At 43.8% G+C, this 21,266-nt stretch overlaps 1 protein-coding gene across 4 annotated transcripts in view; it reads left to right on the top strand.

Moving 5' to 3' along the window:
* Nucleotides 1-21,266, top strand: part of Plac1 (placenta enriched 1) — a 158,964-nt gene that overhangs the window by 102,026 nt on the left and 35,672 nt on the right. The window contains exon 1 of one of the 4 annotated variants that reach the window (XM_051178603.1): nt 14,816-14,953. The exons of the other annotated variants lie outside the window; for them this stretch is intronic. The gene's annotated coding sequence lies outside the window, so the exon portion shown is untranslated. Of the gene's footprint in view, nt 1-14,815; nt 14,954-21,266 lie in introns of those variants that run through there. 4 annotated transcript variants of the gene reach the window in all.

Genomic DNA, 21,266 nt, shown 5'->3' with positions numbered 1-21,266 from the left:
TGCTGCCAAATGAGCTGGGAGGTCATGTGAATTGTCTGGCCAAGCACAAGGGAGCAGCATGCCTTTTAATTAGAACAAGGATGAATGATACGTGAGGCTTTGGTTTGTCGGAGAACTTGGAGTGCCTAGATCCTATATTTCATTCAAGGAAGCCATGCACTCATAGCATTTTATCTCCACGCTCCACCTCGCCTCTCCAAAATGAGCTTTCCTATACTTTATTTATATCTCATGAGCATTTGGCTTCTGTTGTGCACTGTCCTTGGCTTTGACTGCCCTTCAGCAACTGTGGAGAGACTCTGTTCTTCATTTCAGTGAGTGATAAGCTGGTCAAGGTGAAAAGTTTGCTAGCCTTCACAGAGCTGAATGTGAAGACCATGCATTAGCTGTTCAGGCTAGCAAGGTTTTTTGTTTTGTGTTGTGTTTTGTTTTTGTTTGTTTGTTTTCAAAGATGGGGTTTCTCTGTGTACCTTTGGAGCCTGTCCTGGAACTCGCTCTGTAGACCAGGCTGGCCTCAAACTCACAAAGATCTGCCTGCCTCTACCTCTCTCCCAAGACCTGGGATTAAAGACATGTGCCACCACCCACCACCACCTAGCCAAGGTTGGCACACTTTTGTGGAGGAACATAGTTGCTATTAATAAGGACACCATTAGGCCAAAATCAATACACACCTCCTGAGGCAAATGTACCTGAGTTCCCCCTGCATAAGGCTCTGGGTTTCTTTTCTCCCTTTTTTGTACCTATCTCAATTCCCAAGCAGGAATGGCCAACAGATAGGCTGGGTAGGTAAAGGTATGTCAAGAGACCCTCAACTCCCTGCTCCCCAGAAATGACCTAGTGCTGACAGAAGTTTGTCTTGAAAGGTTTTAAGTAGATATAACCCCACTTTCGTCTTCATATAAATCAAACCCCTTGGTATCTTAGCACAATCATTTATTTAATCAGACATCCTAGAAGTATGGTCATCTAGTTTCTATAGTTGTTAAAGGCAAATGGTGGCTCCCCTCACACCATCTTTCCCGAGGATCTAGCAGGCATAAAACAAAAATTTGTTCTTCAAAAACTTAGCATTATAAAGACAAGCTACCCCATGGTGATGTTTTTTCAAAATCATCAATCTCAGAAAGTGTTTTCTATCAGTGCGGTGGAATAAAAAGTGGCCTCCATACATTGGAGCCTTCTTCTATCGCTAGCAAAACAACCTGAAGTTCTGAAATGACTAAAGATACAGTGGTCAGAGAACTCACCAGCTCCACTCCTAGCCATATACCCAAGAGAACTGAAAACAAATGTCTGTGAATGCCATGGTCAAGATAGAAGGAATTCAATTGTCCCTCATCTGCCGAGTAGATAAGCAAAGATGCAGCTCCTTAAACATTTCTGCTGAAACCCAGGAGGAGTCAAGTCTAAGAATTAGAGCACCACATCAGGGGAATTTACCAATCTGCAACTACAGTACAATTTTCCTAAATAGTGGGTCAGGAAATCAGCATTCTGTCTCCCAACACCAGGAAGTGGACAGAGTACAGGATTTGACCCCTGATACAACTCAATTTGTGGAATAGTCACATGCTTTGCTTTATACTGTATTTGGTGAAATTAGAAGAGAAAAATAATATTCATCTCAGGAAAACCTTGGTAACTGCAGATTTGCTGGCAACCTTATTTCCTCTCGTTTTCTTGGAAGAAACCAAACGAAAAAGCAGCTGTACAAATTAGCTCTGACCAGCAGGCCCGGGACCAAAACAAAACAAAGTGAAAAAATAAAATAAAATAAAGCCCCAAACAAATCAGGCTAAATATTTAAATCAGAAAGGAAAATATATCTAACTCTTTGCCAACAAACCTCCACTTGATTATCCGTAATATCCTCTTTCAGCTCAAGAGCAAGTTGGGGGATTCATTTTGAAACCCGTTCATCTGCATTCCCATGTTTTTCTGTCAGTCCTGTCTTATGGCAGTGCAATCATTTTTCATGCTTCTTGGAGTCAGATCAGTCCCATAGTAAAAGATGTGCTTCGTAGGTCCTCAGTCAACACACACTGCATTCTAGGCACTGTGTGGGTGTGGAGGAAGACAGGACATGGGGGAGACATGATGCCTCCCTGACAGAAGCAGGTAAGAGGAAAGGACAAGGGGACAAGTGGGTGTTGGCCAATAGTGAGGAGACTAGTCTTTTAGGAATAGTTTTTTTTAAAGGAGTATGTGGGGTATTTGGCTGGAAACACATTGTGGAGGCAATGGGGCGTGTTAAGGAGGTGGGTGACAGATGGAAAGCACGCTGGAGAAGTCTTCTCCTCACCCTTCTGTGAACATTGGGTTCGATGTCCTCCTCTGGGCTCCAAAAATCCCTTGGCCTGCTCATAGCCCTTTTCACATTTCCCTATAATTTACTGCTTTCTTGCATTCCTTCCCTTCAAACTGAATTCCTTGTGGAAAGTGCTTCTGTCTGCTTGTTTGCACATATCTCTAATAACTGAACAAAGGGTCTAGCATGTGGTTAATGTTCAGGAAATGTTTGTTGATGGGCCAGACTGGAGTAGAGTAATGCAACTTTTGTTTGTTGATGGGCCAGACTGGAGTAGAGTGATGCAACTTTGGATAGCTGGAAGAGCGCTCTGCAACAGAGGTCAGGCAGTGGAGGCTAGTTAGAAGGATAAATCGCTCTCTGGTGCAGGTATAAGGAACGACAAGATCAGAGGACTGGGATGAAGAAAAACAATGGGAGCTTGCTTAATCCTGCTGACCTGACAAAATAAAGCAAAATGTCCGTGGGACTAAAGCAGGTTCCCCACGAGGCAAGGCAGTAGGTCCTACAGACCACAATAGGGTTAGCCAACCCTGCTTCTGCTTTGTGGAGCAGCTGTCTGTGGGGACTCTATTCCTTCTGTCCCCTTTGTGTCTGGAGGGGAAGGGAATGGACTAGAGCACTGCTGACGGCCTTTGCCCAGCTGTCTCTTGCTGGCTGTGCTGAGTCCCCGAGAGCTAACGCTGACCAGTGAGATTCAGTTTCCAAGGGATGATCTGCCGCAGCCCCCTTAATCCTGTGCTCTCAACCCAGCTCCCACCACCTGGAGGTGTCACACAAAGATGATCCCAACAAAGCAAAGCCCTGGCCCCAGAAACAAGAGACTCCTTCTCCTCCAGTTCCTTCCACTCCCAGCCTTTTTGCTGCCCGCCGAGTTTGGGGTGGGGGGGGGGTGGGGAGTAAGAGAAAACCACGGAACTTTTCAAAATGCCATTTTCCAACAGCTAAATCAGATTCATTCTGTGTCTCCTGCACAGACTGCATTCGTCTGGGTAATGTAAACACTGTGAGACCACAGCTGTCTGCCAGCTGCAATGCCGAAGCCCATTTCAGGGGGCAGGAAAAAAACCTGTCTGTAAGCATCACAGATGAGAAGTGTTAGCTAATGAATGGGCCCTGCTGAGACCAGAGCCCAGCTGAGTTATTTCAGTCTTGGGCCTTAGCAGTGATTTTTATTGGGTAACACATTTCAAATGCTCCAGTCACTCTCTAGACCCCAGATTGTAGCCCATGGCTCAATCTCTCCCATTCTACCCCCCCAAAAAAAAACCTAATTTACTTCAGGGACATTCCTGGTGGCAACTCAAGAATCTTGGTGTTTGGAGTGCTGGGTGATTGGTTAAGGAGGGTACAGTGAGGGCTTAGAAATGCCATGGGTCTCCTTAGACTCCCTGCACTAGTATAAAGAGCAAGTCTTTCCAGAAGCAAGGCTGTGTGTGGCTTCTAGTTGGGCTGGTCAGCATGAAGCAACCTAAGAGATAACCAGCTTGGAGGTGGACATCCATATTTTGACTAGGCCTAAACTGATAGGTGTGTGTGTGTGTGTGTGTGTGTGTGTGTGTGTGTGTGTGTGTGTGTTTGCATTTTTTAAAAAGTATGAGTGTGTGTGTTTGTGCATGTGTGTATGAGGTGTGATGTGCATGTGCATGTATGTGCATATTGGAGTATGGGTGAACACGTGCCACAGAGTATGCATGGGTATCAGAGGGCAACTTCTGGTGTTGGTCTTCACATTTTGCCTTAACACAAGTCTTTGTTGTTTGTTGTTACTGTTGTTGGCCACTGTAAATGCCAGGCTAGTTGGCCCAAAAGCGTCTGGAGATTCTTCTATGTCTACCTCCCATCTCACAATGGGAGCACTAAGATTACAGGAATGTATTGCTATGCCTTGTGTTTATGTGGAGTCTGGGATTTGAATTCTGGTTCTCATGTTGGTTTGACAAATACTTGCCTGCTGAGCCGTCTTTCCGGCCCTTAAGCTGATAGTCCTTGCTGGCCACTTCCACTTTCCTCTTCCTCTGTAGGTTCCGGTCAAAGAGCAGGGTAGCAAAGCCAAACACCACCAGGTAGGATGAGATGAGAGCTACACACCAGACATTTTGCCAGATATCTGCCTAGAGTATGACCTTTCACACTGCCCTAAGATATAAGTGGGTGGCCGATTATCAGCCCTGTAGATGAGAGGAACCCAGACAAGAATCAAGGGCTTAATACAAGCTGGTGGTTTTGTGCTGGTAAAATAAAAATTACATAAAATTTACTATTTTAACAATTTTCAAATGCACAGTTTACTGGTATTCAGTCCTTGTAGTAACTATTGCATCAGCATAACCTCTGCCTACCTCTGGGACATTTTCATCACCCTAGAGAAGACTCCCACATGCTTCAAACATTCATTCTTCACCCCTTCTCCAAACAGCTGTTGGAAACAACTGATGTGCTTTCTGGCTATGAATTCACTTATTCTAGATGTCTCATATAAGTGCAATTGTGCAATATGTGGTCTTTGGTGTGAAGTCAGCCGTTTTTGAGTGTCTACTGTATGGTAGCCATCAGAATCAACATGAGGAATGAGCTTTGTATACACATCAGCTAACAGGGACTGCCATATTTGCGGTAGTACTTAATTCATAAATGGTTTATGCTGGGGACTTATTTTCACCATCCATTTGTGCCTTCATAACAACTCCTAAAGTAGGAAATAGTAATATCTCTTAGTTAAAAGATCAGTAGTCCAAGGCTTAAAGAAATTGAACAAGTGCACCTAGTTTGCACTGGTAATTAAGATTCCAGCTTCTATTATTTAACACCCATTTACCCCTACTTAGACCTGTCCTGTTTTCTTAGAGATCACATTCTACATATTTCCTTTGCGTTCTGTGCTTCATGACCCATCTTGTCCCCTACTTAAATCCCTTCTGTGATGATACCATGCAGGTGAATAATCTCAGTGGGCTCTTGTGAAGATGCCCATGTGTTGTTAGAGATAAGAGGCCAGGATAAAAGGCAGTCTCATGCTAGTGTAGCTCAATGGTAGAATGCTCTGGCATCACCTCCAGCACCACCAAGAGCACGATCATATGTCTAGCCTGAGTGTCCCAGTGTTCACATGCCCGTGGGCACACCCAGATTTTTTTTTTTTCATTCCCAGAAATCTGATACAAACTCCCTTTCTCTCTTGCTCACAAGAGTATACAGGAATGGTGGTGAGGGGTGTTTGTGCCAAGATCTTTGAATCCACTCAATTTTTTGTCTTCCTTTTTTTCATTTTTGCTTGTTTTGACACAAGGTTTTTCTATGTAGCCCTGGGTGTCCTGGAACTCACTCTGTAGATCAGGTTGGCCAGGAACTTCAAGAGAGCTGCCTGCCTCTGCCTCCTGGGGGCTGGGATTAAAAGCAGGCACCACCACCAACCAGTGGCGCCACCACCCAGCGAGACTGCTTTTTTTTTTTTTTTTAACATTTTTTTTCTGTTTGTTTTTTCAAGACAGGGTTTCTCTGGGTAGATTTGGAGCCTGTCCTAGAACTAGCTCTTGTAAACCTGGCTTGTCTCTAACTCACGGAGATCTACCTGCCTCTGCCTCCCAAGTGGTGGAATTAAAGATATGCACCACCACAGCCTGGCTAGACTGCTTTTTTTCCTTTTTCTTTTAAGACACAGTCTTGTTATATAGTCCAAACTGGTCTTAAACTCAAGATTTTCCTACTTCAGCCTCCCAATTCCTGGGACTATGAATGTGTACCACAAGCCCACCTCATATGTACATTTTAAAATGATAACTGGCCACATCTGACAGTTCCAACTGCCTGCACAAGACATCAGACCAACAGCAGAACTTGGGAAAAGAGAAAAGGAAAGTAGGAGTTGTTCCACTGTTTCATAGACTCCAAGATGTGTGTTTAAAAGATCCAGAAATTTGGGAAAGTTCAATGGAACCAGAAGAGACAAATATTGATATTCAACAGTCAGCTTCTATAATAATATGAATGGTGTGGCCTGAATTCAAATAAGCAGAACAGATGTGCCTCATGTGTTATGAGTTGAAAATCTTTCCTTCATGTGGGATCAGTTAAAAATCAAGCTTGGGACTCAGTGTATGTTTAATATAAAAAACTCTCAATAAAAAGACCCTAGAGACAAAACCAAGGCAGGGCTACAATCACCAGTGCAAATAATCAACCAGTCAGCATTTGCCTGTGAGAGATCAAGGCAGGCAATGTGTGAGGATGGCAATTACTGAAAGAGGAGGTGGTGAGAGAGGAAAATGTTCTTTGCCGTCAAAGCTGACCAGAGTTCAAACACAGAGACTTTTTCTCCATAAGTGAGGTTTAGAACTTGTAGCCGAACTGAGTTCCAGGGGCAGGGGGAAAGAAACACCAATTCTGTTTATTTATTTATTACTTATTTATTTTATTTTATTTTATTACTTTATCTTATTAGAAATGGGGCCTCTCTATATATCCCTGGCTGGTCTGGAACTTGCTATGTAGCACATACTGGCCTTAAACTCACAACAATCCTCCTGCCTCTGCTGCGGTGACTCCTTATATGAGTCATCAGGTCCAATTTATTCTTGTGACACTTAATGTGGAGGAAAAGAATTTTCAAAAGATGAGCTCTGAGAAATACGCGAACCTATCCCATAGAACAGTTAATTCCAATTTGAATCAGCCCAGTTCAGGCACTGGGGAAGGTATGGAGAAAGAATGTTAGGCAGAATGTTTGCACTCAAGGCCTTAGGAATTTAATTATTGTATTTATCTCTCTACACCAGAGAAGAACCCAGAACAAGGACTGGTAGACAAACAAGGATCACACACTTACACACTCTCTTTGATGATGCAACAACAAATTGGCATAATGTTCCCACACCACAGCTAACAGCCCTTTCATTTTAAAGAATTCATGGAATAAAATAGCTACCTGATCCAACAGAAGAGAAATGCAAAACAGACAGCCACAAAGAAGTCTTGATGAAGTCAGGAAAGGTTTGAGGATTTGGCGAAGCTGTATAACAAGGCCTGGAAAGAAAGATTAAAGCAAAATCTTTAGGGCAGACATACGATCAAAGTATAGAGACTCCTTAAAGGTCATGGCCCCAGGGGACTGAGACATGTCAACTAAATTTGGGGATATAAAAGAGAGGGACAGTTCTTGTGCTGCAGATCAAGAAAAAAAAACTGACAAAGGGGGCAAGGTTAGTGTCCATAGAGAGTACTGAACATACAGTAAACATGAAGAATTTACAAAAGTCCAAAGGGTGTTATAAAATTACAAAGAATCTCCAATAAACTGATTTCTGGCCTAACGACAATAGTATCAGTGGTAATAACAGCTACCATTTCTAGAGTACTTTCTATATGCCAAGCACCACACTGAGTGAGTTTGCTATATTTTGTTTTTTGGTTTTGGTTTTTCTCCCCTCCTTACAGCCTTACTTTTTCATCCTAGGGTAGTGGACGTAGGCATTACATCCTTTTTTCAGATGAGGAAACAGGCTCAGAAAGATTGGGCCATGTGTCCTAAATTAAGCAGTCAGTAGTGGATCTCCTCATCACACCCAGATCTTCTTTAATTCTTAAACACACTCCCTAGCCTGCCTCTGTCAGTGTAGTGGCATAGTTAGTTAGCACTCTTCCTCTAGCAGAAGAGAGAGTCGATGAAAGTCAAGTTTCTGACTGGAAGGAAGGATGAAAGGGAAATAGATGCCCTTAGACCAAGGAGCCCATCAGGGGGCTGAATCACTGACAGGGAATGAAAAGAAAGGATTCTGAGAAATTGCTAGAAAGAACTGACAGGCAGCAGAAAGGTATAGTTTCTTACTGTGCCTGGCTCAACCTTCATCATTCACAATACGGATCATTTCCCCAAACAATGAAAGCAGAGCTATCTTACACTTGTGACTTGTGTGTGTGCTATATTCTAGGAAAGTACCATTTTTCCAATAGTGTTTTGGTGACCACCTGAGGTGTACATGTCAGGGGTGGGGTTTCATATGTAGCAAGCTCCAGGAGTGATATTGCTAGGCTGAAACCTAATTGAGGGACTGGAAGTGTATCTTAGCTAGTAGAGTCTTTGCCTAGCATGAAGCCCTGGGTTCAATCCTCAATACTGCGTAAAATCAGACATGGTGGCACATGACTGCAACCCCAGCACTTGAGAGGTGGAGGCAGGAAACATCAGAAGTTTGAAGTCATTCTCTACTATTCAGTGGGTTTGAGGCCAGCCTTTCCTAACATGACCTTGACCTAGCAAGAGAGGAAGGAAGCATTTTAAATATCAGTAAACTTGGAGGGCATATCTTCATGATGGAATTAATGTTATTTTAAATTTTGGGTAGGGAATACCCTCTATGATAATATGAAACAATAGAAGAAATAGCTGGGCGCATCGACATTCAGAGATCTAGTCTAAAGACACAAGGCCTTCCATATCTTCTGTATCCACCACATGCTAATTTCATTGAAACTAATGACAGGAAGAAAGAACAGAAGGTATGGTAACCCTGTGGGAGCCATTTTCAATTGCTAGCGGCCTGGTACCTCATCCCTCTTCATTATTTCCTTTCAGGGAAGAGGAGCCCTGCTGACATGCTGAGCAGCTGGATGGCTATGGCTGTCATTTAATGGAGCAGACAGCCTTTTGAGGGGTTCCTGGAGGAAAGTTGACCAACTCAAGTTAGGGCAATTTTCAGATATAACAGCAACTTGACTTTCTTTGTTGTTGAGAAATGTGGCTATTGTTTAGATAAGGAATCTAAATAAGTTCTGGAAAATAGCTCCCCAAGGGAAAGGAAGAGAAACTTGAGTGTTAAGCAACGATGTGGCCTTCCATGTGATGAGACCTCAGGATGCTGTAGCTAGAGCCACTGCTTGGCAAATCCCCAACAGCAACTACCTCTAGCCAGTAAAGCTTGTTGGTTCTGATGCCTAGATCATGGACATCATGAATCAAGTGAAAAGGAGGGACTGGGTATGACTGGGATATGGACATAGTTGAGGCCAGTTGCCTTTTCCTAATCAGATGCAACAGGGTCAAATGCAAAAAGGTTTCGGAGATACAAACTACAGGTGGAAACAATAGGGTTGCTTTAAATGTTATAGAGTGCTAACATCTTATTCTCTGACTTAACAAATGTTTATGGAGAATCTACTATGTGCCAGGCACTATGATGAGCACTAGCCATACAGTATTGAACAAAAGAGAAGCATCCCTGTATCCTTAGGAAGCTTACTTCCTCATAGGAGAGAGACTGAAAAGCAAACACACAAGTCTTCAGTGTCATCCACTGGGGATTGGTTCCACAATGCCCCATGGGTGCACATTGAAATTTCTTATATAAAATATTATACTGTTTGCATATGATGGTCACATCATCTGGGTACTGAATATAGTCTCCACATTGCTTATAATACCGAATTCAATGTAAATCATAAGAATGTGTTACTTAGGAAGTGGTGAATGGAGTGGGGTGGCTGGACACATTCAGCACACCTGCAACTTTCTAGAAAACACTTTGCATCTACAGTTGCTTGAATCCACACATGCAGAACCCATGATGCAGAAAACTGGCTTTAATGACTAATGGTAATGAGGCCTATGAGTTGGACCAAAAAATAGGTTTTGCAGAAAAGAAACTGCACAGGTAGGGCCTGAGCTGCGGGGGATCAGGATGGACAAATTCTGCGTGCAGAAAAGGGAATTATTCATTTCGGGAGTCAGGAGAAGCACCTCCGAGACTGAGGAGAGCATGGATGTGAAATCTCTTTGAGATCACGCTATTGAAGCTACTGGTCAAGCAGGACCGAGTTTCTATCTTCTTAATGGCAAGCCTAAATGCTCTGGGTTTTGTGGGTCCTCAGGCGCCAGGGGCCCAAATTGGGTTCAGAGATCAACTGGGATGTTTCCCAGAGAGGCAGATCCTTAGTGACAGATGCTTGTAGGTTTAGCCAGTCCGATAAGATGAACTTCCAACAGATTGAAACTCTTTGCCCTGATTTCCACTTCCGCTCAGGGCTTTGTGTCTGAGATGGAAGCTTGCCTGCTGAGAGCTGGGCCTGCATTGGTTAGCGATAACAGTTAAGGCAGCACCCGGTTTTGGGAAAAGTACAAGAAGCTATGGAGACTGGGAGCAAGAACTGGAGCCAAGGAAGTAGCCCTGCCAACAACTTCCGTTCTTTCCCTTTCCTTCCCGTATTGCTGCCCATGGAGCCCCCATGACTGTTTATGGCAATCTGTTTGTTAACAATTAACAAAGAAGAAGGGAGCCCTTTTGGCAGGTTGTTTTTTTTTTTCCTGCCCAAACGCCCCAGATTTCTCCCCATGAAACTGCCAAATACGCAACTTTGGGTGGATATTTGGCTGAATCCCTTTGAAGGGTTTGTCAGTGCCTAAAATGGAAATTGTTAGAAAGCAGAGGACGGTGATTGCCAGCAACCATGAAATGGTAATGACCAAATCATTTATTTTTGCAATGAAATGTCATCCCCTAACACTACAAAAGCGTTTTGCATTTTTTTTTTTTTTTGCTTAGAAGTACTGACTACCTAGAAATTTCTTCCTAGGCATGCCTGTGTACCGTACCCCCACCCACAAATACCCCTACCTTTCACTCACTTCGGTCTTGCCTCCTAAACTAAACTGCTCCCATGGATTGGGAGCTTAACTACAACCTGGGATGAATTAAGAGGTTGGCTGATTATGAAAGATATCAGACTTCAGCCATTCTGTACAACAAAGAGGAAGTTCATTTGCTCCTAAGATGGTGTGTGGTCCACTTTCTTACCACATGGGAAAGGTCTTAGGCAGTAATAGCCTATACTCCAAAACACAATGTGGATGTTTAGATGATCCAATCACGACTTCTTATCGTTGCAGCTAGGAAGACTTAAGGTTGTCTGTGTGTATGGTCTCATTTAGTAAGCAAATCAGGCAGGATCTACAATTTGGTACCTTCTAGTTTTTTACTCTTTGACACTTTTGTTGGGCACTTAAAAGGAAGAGACTGGAAAATACATTGTGGATTGACATTAGGGACTGTGGATCATCTGTGGTATGCCTTTGAAAATAGCCACTAAGCTACTGTTCCTTCAGGCCAGTTCCTGGAAGGCTTCAAAAAGTCCCAGTTGTTTCTGTTAGTTTTTCCATATTGACTTCTGTGTTGGGATTAGTGAAAATTTATACCACCATAAAATTTATTTTAAAGAAGCATTTTATAAGCCTTTGGCTTGAAAGCATTTCATTAACATCTGCACACTCAAAAAGGAAGATGGCTGCACTCAGCTTTCATCCAAGCAAGTTTTGAGAATTCTCTTTAGATCAAAGTCAGCAGGCTACTTTTTGAGGAACTTGTTTTTAAGTAGGCTTTCCCCAGTTGTTTGTGTACATGTATGTGATCCATTCGGTAAGCTGAAAGAGATAGCTCAAGCAGTTGAGATTACTGGCTGTTCTTCTAGAGAATCAAGATCAATTCCCAAGATTCATACTGTGCCTGACAACTATCTGTAACTCCAATTCCAGCGGATCTGATGCTGTCTTCTAGCTTCTGAGGGCCCTGCACACACATGCAACCCTGACAGACCATCCAAAGGTGGCGGTTGCTTGCTCTCTCGCTGACTATGAAAACCTGTTTCTGCCCCTCTGTTATGCAAGATCTTTGGAACAGCCCACTGGAAAGTGTGGCTCGAATACAGGTGACTCTCTCTCCCAGACTTCCTTGTTAAGATTAGCTCGTGATGGAACTACAAAATAGTCGGCTTTGTCATTTCCCTCCCTTTCCCCATCTTTAAAGAACTATCTCAACCCACAGTCTCTGATACAGCTGTGATGACACCCATATTGAGAATAGAGACAATTGGAGAAACTTGAGGCCACAATACTCTTCCCCTAGGAAAAGGCGCCCTACACTGTTTTCACAGCCTTTCGTTTTGATTGTCTAAGAACTGGAAGACAGCCATAGGCATGGTAGAAATTAACTTCTTTCTCTCCTTGCATTGACCAAGCTGTAAATTTTTGTTCCGTACTATCTTTGGAATACAGAAAGTATAGATGCAGTAATTGGCTCCAGGCATCTGGTCACTGTACCACTGTATCAGCCTCGGTTGCCACATCCATAAGGAGAAGCACTGGGACTACACAAGTTACTGGTTCTCCCCAAACTCTGCTATTTGACTCATCTAATAGACTTCCCAGCCAAAAAGGGAAGTTTCTTAGCTCCAGGGAAAGCTGTTTTGTGCAAAGTCCCTTCTCACAGCCCATTCCAGGACCATAAAGCGAACATATTGCAGAGCAGCGGGGGGGGGGGGGGGGGTGGCTTTTTTGGTTTTCCTCTCTGTGGAAAGGGTCCATAGACATCAAGACAGAAGCCAAATCTTGACAGAAGATGCAGAAACATGAGGCGGGTGGGGCAGTCAACTTCCTCAGCACCGTCTTCACTCTTCCCATAATGCCAACGCTCAGAAGTGGGGATGAGTGACAGCAGACATTCCTCGGCTGATCTAGACCATGACTCCAGCTCCTCTGTTTATTGCAGGTTTCACCTCGAGAAAGTGCATTACCACTACGCACCTCTGATTCTTCATCTAGAAAATACGAGATGACCATAACACTGTGCAGTCAAGTAGCAGGGTCAAAAATTAGATAAGCAAGTGATGTGCACACGACAATATCTGACGCACACGTTAAGTGTTTGGCTAATAGCGGATATTTTTGACCCTTGGTCTCTTGGATCCAGGGATGGATTATGAGGCTACATTACACAAATCCATCCTCTTTCCTGTGTCTAAGATTCTCTGTGGCCTAGGACAGCTCCGTGATCCCAGACAACGTCTGGCTACTTCTGGAATACGTGGTTTTTCTTATCCCTGACAGCTAATATTACAACCAATGGAGGACCTCAGGCAGCCTTCATCCCCCTAGGTTCATGAGTCAGTGCCAGTGACCAAAAGAATGGAAAAACTTCCCTGATGAGGGGAGAAAGTGTGGTCATTTAACCCTCAGCCATAAGCAATTGTCTCCCACATTTGCTGAGAGTCTAACAGGATACAGACTCGAAGCTCTTAGAGTTGCCAAAAGATTTTTTAGAAAAGAATGTTCCCCGGGGGTACTCTGTGTCCAGAGGGGCCAAATAAGAGAAAACAGGCTGTGGCCAGACACAGAGAAGATCTTCCACCACAGGTGGGAACAGGCTGAAGAAGATTCCCAAAACAGGTTCTGCGGTGTTTTCCACAGGTAAACAGGGGAAAGAGTGGCTGGCCATCTGTCCCTGACTCTTCTGCAGGCCACCAGAGCAGGAAGAAGCCTTAGAAGTGATCTTATCCAAGCCTCTAATTTAAATATTCGGATGCTGAGACCTGGGGAGAGGGGACAATTGCCCTATAGTCACATAGCAAATTATTGACAGAACCAGGATTTAAATCCTAAGCCAAAGATCACACTGTGGCACCATAGTGGTCTCTTAAAGGTACACAGACTGCTGTCTCTACTCATTCTGGAATGTTCTGTAGCACAAACATACTAAAAAGTAATTGAGGCCCACCCAGAAAGACTGAAAAAGGTATTGAGCCGTGCCCAAATTGCAATTCGTCTAGTTTAGCCGTCGGACTGGCTGTCACAGTGTTTCAGCCAAAGTGCTCCTCACTCAACTAACTGGTCTTCTTAACTTACCATGGGAAAGCAGCTGTGGTTAAAGCTGAGCGTGCTGACTCAGCCCATGTAGTAGGGATGACTAAACCCAAGCATTTCCTGTGGGGGATGGCAAATATCTTTCAGATGCATTTGTTTCAGGGAGCCTTTCTGATGAGTCAGGAGCTAGCCCACCATGGACCCATGAGGAAAAGCAGGAGGCTGTCCCTGCTCAGCACCAAGGCAGCATTTGCAGATGTTTCCTTTCTTTCTTTCTAAACAATACCGTGGCCGTCTCGGCACCATTTTGGTCTGGCCAGCATTTGCACAGGCCTCCATCTGCCAACTGGTGGAGCCCAAAGCAGTGGGGAGCGGATGTCTCCTCTGACTGGAGGGGCCTTGCACATTCCCCTTCGCAGAGGCCTTCCCCCAAGAGTGCACTGGGGCTGATCTGCTTTATCTCACAGCAGTTTCAATCTTGAGCCCACCTTGAATCATTATGCTGACCGATCTGCAAACAATGAGAACTGGCTTCTCTCTCCAGGGTGCGCTCGGGGGAATTTGCAATGTGGAGTGAAGTTATCATGTTCAGGTCTGAATACCACACAGACATTGGACAACGTTAGGACAAGAGCATTGACCTTCAGTGGGATTGCGCACCAGTTTAAGGCATTAATCCAGTGAACCCAAAATTTGGATAAATATTTCGAGACTCTTGGCTGAGAGGGAGTCTGCCTAGCTCAATTAGAAAGTTGGAGACACCTGGCGCATTTAGGCGCCGCAGGTTTGCTTTGCAGCTTGAGAGTTAGAAAAGGGGGCGGGAAAAAGGAGAGAGTGAACATACTCAGCCATCTTCTGAAAGCCATATATAACTGGAACAGTCCAGGCATCGAAGATTCACGACTAAGGGACCTGCCTCATCCTCTCCCTACCCCTTCCCTCGTGCTCCACACGGAGAAAACAGGACTAACAGCCTCAGAATTCTCAGAGAGCCAAAGATTTCTTTTTTTTTTTTTAAAGTGAGTAACGACTTCTTATTACAATGGGGGAATGGTTGGGGTCAAATAACTTGGAGCCTTGGAAAAGAAGCCTGGGGGGAGGAGGGGGAGAGGAAAGGGGAGAGGGGAAAGAAATAAGGTGGGGAGAGGGGGCTAGTCCAGTTCTTTGCTATGTGTCAGTGTGTGCTTTGAAGTGTTTTTTTTTTTTTTTTCCTTTGCTAAGTCTGTTTCTAACTCTGTACACACAAAAGAAAAGACTCATGGGCTGCATGCAGTACCTGGTCATAAAAAAAAAAAAAAAAAACTTGTCTCTCTACAAGTTTTTCTGAGTACGGGAGGAGAAGGAGAAGAGAGTAAATGAATACAAGACAAAACAATGAGGATTTGTGTGGCTCCTGGGATTGTCGGAAGCTTCAGTGAAATAATGGTTGTGAGTTGTCATGTGTTCAAAAGCTTACTGGTTAATACATCATCTGAGGGTTCGTTAGCTTCTTCCTGTGAGTCCTTCTTGCCTGACAGAGAGAAGCAGAGTAAGTGCTCTTTTCTGCTGGGGGATCAAGACAGGCGCTCACAGTAGTGCACAGGCTGGCCTTGCACTCACTGTGTAACTCATCCACCCGCCTCGCTTTCCCAAGCACGTGGAAGTGTGACCTTCCATGCCCAGCTTTTACCGATGGCTGTCTAATGGTGGGAAATGAGGCACAGAGAGGTAAGGAGGCAATGCATGATGGATCTGGGTCCACTGTACTTTCCAACCCACTGCACAGTCTCTTTCTCTCAAATCAAGATCTTTAAGGAGGAAAGTGCTATAGAACATTTGCATCAGATCTGTGCCTTGTGACTGTTTAGATGAAGGCTTGAACATTGGACGGGGATTAGGAGAAATATCAGGCTGTAACTAACAATCCTACTAAAAGTTACAGTAAGACCTGGTCTACTCACAACCCAAGAGGCCAGGGGGAAATTGTCTTGGAATGACTTGGGTTGGGATTATCTAATATTTTTGTAAAAGAACAATGGGGCCTCAGTTGGCAAGGAACTAACAGTTGCTATTTGGAATAACATGGGCTAATATAAGAAAGCTGACTGCCGACTCAGGTAGGTGAGTGAGCCAATGTGTACTCAGTCTGCCTCTCATGAAGCCACTAGTTGCACAGTAGGAACAGACATGGTCAAATCTATACTGCTTTTACACAGAGACTAAAACATTTGATTTCAGGTGCTATCTGGGCTGTTAAGGTCACATAACCAGTCTACATCGAATGAAGTCACTTAAGTCTATTAAGTGGCTACCCAATGTCTACTCACCAAAGACATTTGCTACTACCCTATGTACAGCTTCTGTTTCTCTTCTGGCCAGACCTTATAGTGGTCATCTGTGCCTTTCACAGGGAACTAGGGGACTAGGAGATGCTGAGTGTATATGTACCTCATGCAGGTAACTAGGCATTGAAAACAAAAGCTTTATAAATCAAAACCTGGGTTTTGTGCCCTAGGTTGCCTTGTTATTTAAAGGAGCCATTGTTCTCTAGCTTATTACATTTTAAAGCATAGAATTGGGTTTGCTTAAAGCAGCAGTTTTTAACCTGGGGTCTGTTACTCTTGGACAGCATACAAGAAACTCAATAAATTTCTCGGAAACTATGCGAAAAATTGTGGGTTTGCATGTAGCTTTTTCTCCTAGGACAGGGTCCACATGTTTCCTCAAATTCTCAAAGGATCCATGTTCAAAGTAAGCATTGACTTGAAAGGAATAGACGTGTAACTGTGTTTATGAATCAACTCCTGCTTACTCCTTGTTTCTCTCCATTCTATGGTCTGCCCCTGATGGATGATAAGTACCTGATTGAGAACCCTGATCTTTTCTTGTTCCATTTTCACACAAATAGCCATGCTCCCAATGGTACAGGGATCAGGGAGGGTTAGAACCCTACTCATGGGAGTTCAGTTGTTCTTGTAGACTAGGAATTATTTTGTGAAAAAAAAAAATGAAGTCCTTGGTTCTCAACACCAGATGTCGTTTCTAAGGCCGACCTTTATTACAAAGTCTGAACTTTAGAAGCACACAGCTGTGTGACCTGGGGCAAGTGACTTCATCTCTTAGAACCTCAATTTCTTCATCTGGCAGATGGGGATAATAACAGGGCTGTTGTGGAGATAATAAGTGAGATAATGGACAGAAGGCACAAGGCATATACTAAGTACTAAGTGCTCAATAAATGCAAATGCCAATAGTATCTTTCTTTCTGAGGTAGCCAGTTCATTGAGAAGACCAAAAGGTGTTCTTTTCTTTTTTTAATAGTTTATTTTTATTTTAATTGGTGTTTTGCCTGCATGTATGTCTATGTAAGGTGTCAGATCTTGGAGTTACAGCTGCCATGTGGGTGCTGGGAATTGAACCCCAGGTCCTCTGGAAGAGCAGCCAGTGCTCTGAACCACTGAGCCGTCTCTCCAGCCCCTAAACCTTTTCTTGTGAGGGTATAGATACATCTGTGTGGGAGCTACCTTCCCTGCCTGGGACCTTTGTTACTTTACAAAAACATGGAGTTTGGCCTGTTCAGCTGTTGTCTTCTGCTCAGAACAGTGAGGAACCCTGAAACCATGTTTGACTCCTGAACTGGGAAGTTCTATGTGGGGATTTAGGCTGTGTTTATTGAAGGCCAGAACAATTGGAGTAGTCAGATGGGCTCCAAGCCTCCAGTGGGGGCTTTGACTCAGCAACACCACTTGTCCAAAGGGTTTCCCACCTTGCTTCTCCCCGATCCTCAAAACAGCTATGTGAGAGAAGAAGAGCAGCTGTTGGAGAAGTCAAAGATCCATAAATGAAAGCTATAAAACATTAACAAAAGACATAGTGCCATTAGTAATTGCAAATACCTCCCATGCTCATATAATTGCCATGCTATCCAAAGTGGGATTCAGACTAGATGCAATCTATATCGAAATTCCACAAGTGTTTTTATAGAAATAGAAAAAGATCTAAAACTTATGTGGAATGATAACAGCAACTACAAAACAACAATTTTAAAGTTCCATGCAATCTTGAGAAAGAAAAGCAAACTTAGCGCCATCATATTTTCTAATTTCAAACTACATGGCAAAATGATAGTGACCAAAACAGTAGGATATAGGCATAAAGCCACCATATTAAGAACAATGAAACGGAATAGAGAGCCTAGAAATGAACCCAAGGGTATAAAGTCAACTAATTTTTCATATGGGTGTCAAGAAGATATAATGGAAAATGATAGCCTGTTCAGTAAATTATTTTGTGAAAAGTGGATAACCACATGCAAAAGAATAATAAAATGGGATCTTTATCTCACCTCTCTCTCTCTCTCTCTCTCTCTCACACACACACACACACACACACACACACACACACACCAGCTCAAAGCTGACTGAGTAACTAAGTATAAGAATTAAAATCATCATCAAACTTATAGGAGAAAACTAAGTGGGAGGGTCGCCTGACCTTGGCCTCCTAATGATTTTGGGGTCTTGAATCCATATTCTTCTTCCCCTATCTCAACTGGCCTCTCTGACTCCATTTCTTCTCTTCAGGACTATGTGTCAGTGGTCAGAGTGTGAAAGGCAAGTGGAATGAGGAAAGAGTTAGCTGATTTCTGGAACCTTTGCCTGGAGTCATGGAGATTTACTTCCCTGTAAGAAGCAACTCCATTCAGGGCCTTTCCTTCTCACCTACATGACTGACACCCCTTTCAATGTAGGAGCATTTTGTTATGCTTCAAGAAAACCAGGCCAAAGAATTTGCGTAGCCAAGAAGCAGAGAGCACCATTTTAGATACTGTTTTATTTTATTATTCCATTTTTAGTTCTCAGAGTGGGGGTAGTATGCATACCACAGCCCACGTGTAGAGGTCAGACAACAACTGGAAAAGCCACTTCTCTCCTTCTGCCATGTGGACTCTGGGGATCAAACCCAGGTTATCAGGCTCGTGTCAATTACCCCAACCCACTGAGCTATCTCACCAACCCGAGACTCTTTTTCAATGTTGCAAAATAGTTCTTCCCCAAAGGGTACACACAGTGCTCTTTGATCCAGAAGCCACCCTAACTGGTGACTAAGTCACTGGCTAGGTCTAGGAAAGGCTTCGCACTGTGAAGGAGCGTGTCCCGGGTTCCCTCGTCAGCCTCTGCTTGGGGCTCTACTTGATGTCCCAGGTCTTGTGAAAAACCACCTCCCAGCCGGAGTAGGTCTTCACCAATCTGTCTTGTGAATGGAGAATGGTCATTCTAGAATGAAGAGTGTTCAAAGTGAGGTCTGCAAAAGGGGCTCAGTATCCTGGCTGTGGTTGAGTGTTACTTTCTTAGAGTGGAGCATTCCCCTTGGAGATAAGAACAAGGTGGCTTCGTATGGAGATTCCTGTGAGACTCCAAGATTTCAACCTGCTTTCTGTGCCAAGGAGGCCCATGCCAACCCCAACCCCCTTGCACTCTGGCTACAGGTTGCTAATAGGAAGGCAGGACCCAGGCTTGCCCATTGAAGGTTACCCACATAGGGTAATCTCCACATGGACACTGCTTCTCTAGCTCAGGGGCATGGGAGGTCAAAGGTGCCAGTGCATTCACATTGGTTGCAATATTTTATTTGAACAACCTTTAAAGGAATATAACATAACTTTGTTGCCCTTTACTCACTTGGCTTTGCTAGATGAGTAGATCCGGGCTAACGGGCTGGTGTGGACGTTGTACATCTCCTTGTATGTTTCTGTCTAGATATACAAACATCTGTGTTTGGGAGCCAGGGCTAAAACCAAGATGTTATTTTTTGTTTTCCTTTGTTTCTCTTATGTGTGTGCGGTGCACATAGAAGTGTGTGCATGTGGAGGACAGAGGTAGGTGTCACATATCTTTCCTCAGTTACCCACCAGTTTTTTGGTTTTTCCTAAGGGAAACTCTCTTGCTGAACTTGGAGCTGGCAGTTCAGCTAGTCTAGCTAGCTAGTTGGCTCTGGAGATGCCTTGTCTCCAAATCCTAGTCACGGGCATCAGACGTGGGCTGTAATGCCTGGCATCTTTTTAAAAATGTGATTGCTGGGATCTAAACTCCCATCCTCGTGCTTGTGCAGCTAGTGATTTTCCCATTGACCCATCCTCCTAGCCCAACCTGTGCTGGCCTCAAACTCATGATCCTCCTACTTCTATTGGGCATGCCCTACTGATATACACCAGCACAACCAACTATATTGTTTCACTTTGTTCTCTGAGACACCGTCTTAACTGTGTAGCTCAGATTGGCCTTGAACTCATGGTGTTCCTACCTAAGCTGAGTGCTGGCATTATAGGTGTTGGCTACCATACCCAGCATGACTTGGGTTTTCTAAACAGACAAGTATATCATTGCACTGTGTGTGTGTGTGTGTGTGTGTGTGTGTGAGAGAGAGAGAGAGAGAGAGAGAGAGAGAGAGAGAGAGATAAGGACACTGAAGTTAATAGACATTTAGTATGTAATATATTCTAAATGAGAAACTTGAAACATTGTTTTATTTGCTCCTTTAAGAAATAAATTTCTCCAAATTGTTTTATTTTATTTTAAATCATATTTACTTATTTGTGCATGTGTGTGCTTGCCTGTGTCTGGAGGAGTTTGCTTGCCTTTTCACACAGAAGCCTGCGGATAGTTTTTGGGACTTAGTTCTCTCCTTCCTCTATGAGGGTTCTGGGGAATATGAAATGACTGTTGCCTTTGACTGACTTGCCTTTGCTCAATGGCTTCAGGGCTAACAGAGACTGGCCTGAACATTGCACATTTCCTTATATGGGACTCAGGCTCAGTATCGAGAACCTTTACCCTTTGCGTCATCTCACCTGTTGTACAATTACCTTCTTCTAATTGACGGTTTCTTGCAACCATCTGCCTAAATATTATTCAAGAACATACCTTTTATGGATGTACAGAGAATTGTCACAAAGGTAAAACCGTAACCATTTTTGACTGCGTAAGCTGTGTCCCTCATCTAGACGTGGGCCATTTTATAGAAATTGTGACTTTGTGAGGCCAGGATTACTGTAGTAGTGTCATATTGGCTGAAAAAGTCAAGCCTACCACTCTCCTTCCTGCTGGCTCAACTTATCATCCCAACTAGCTCTGGAGCCATGGGACTTTGCATAGAAGAACACTGTGTCACCCAGTACAAAGTGTTTGTCTGGTACATGTGGCTAAAGAGCAGAGGACAGAGGTGTCAGGAGTGACGTGCTGTGTTGGCAGAGGTTTCTGAAGGAAGCTTGATATTAGAGCACAAAGAAGGGATTGTGAAAAAGTCTTCTCTGCTACTTTCTAGAAAGCTTTGAGATGGATGATACTAGATCCT

The sequence above is a fragment of the Phodopus roborovskii genome, unplaced genomic scaffold, assembly GCF_943737965.1.
Source record: "Phodopus roborovskii unplaced genomic scaffold, PHOROB, whole genome shotgun sequence".
In the NCBI taxonomy this organism is placed as follows: Eukaryota; Metazoa; Chordata; class Mammalia; order Rodentia; family Cricetidae; genus Phodopus; species Phodopus roborovskii.
This window is presented reverse-complemented; position numbering and strand designations above follow the sequence as displayed.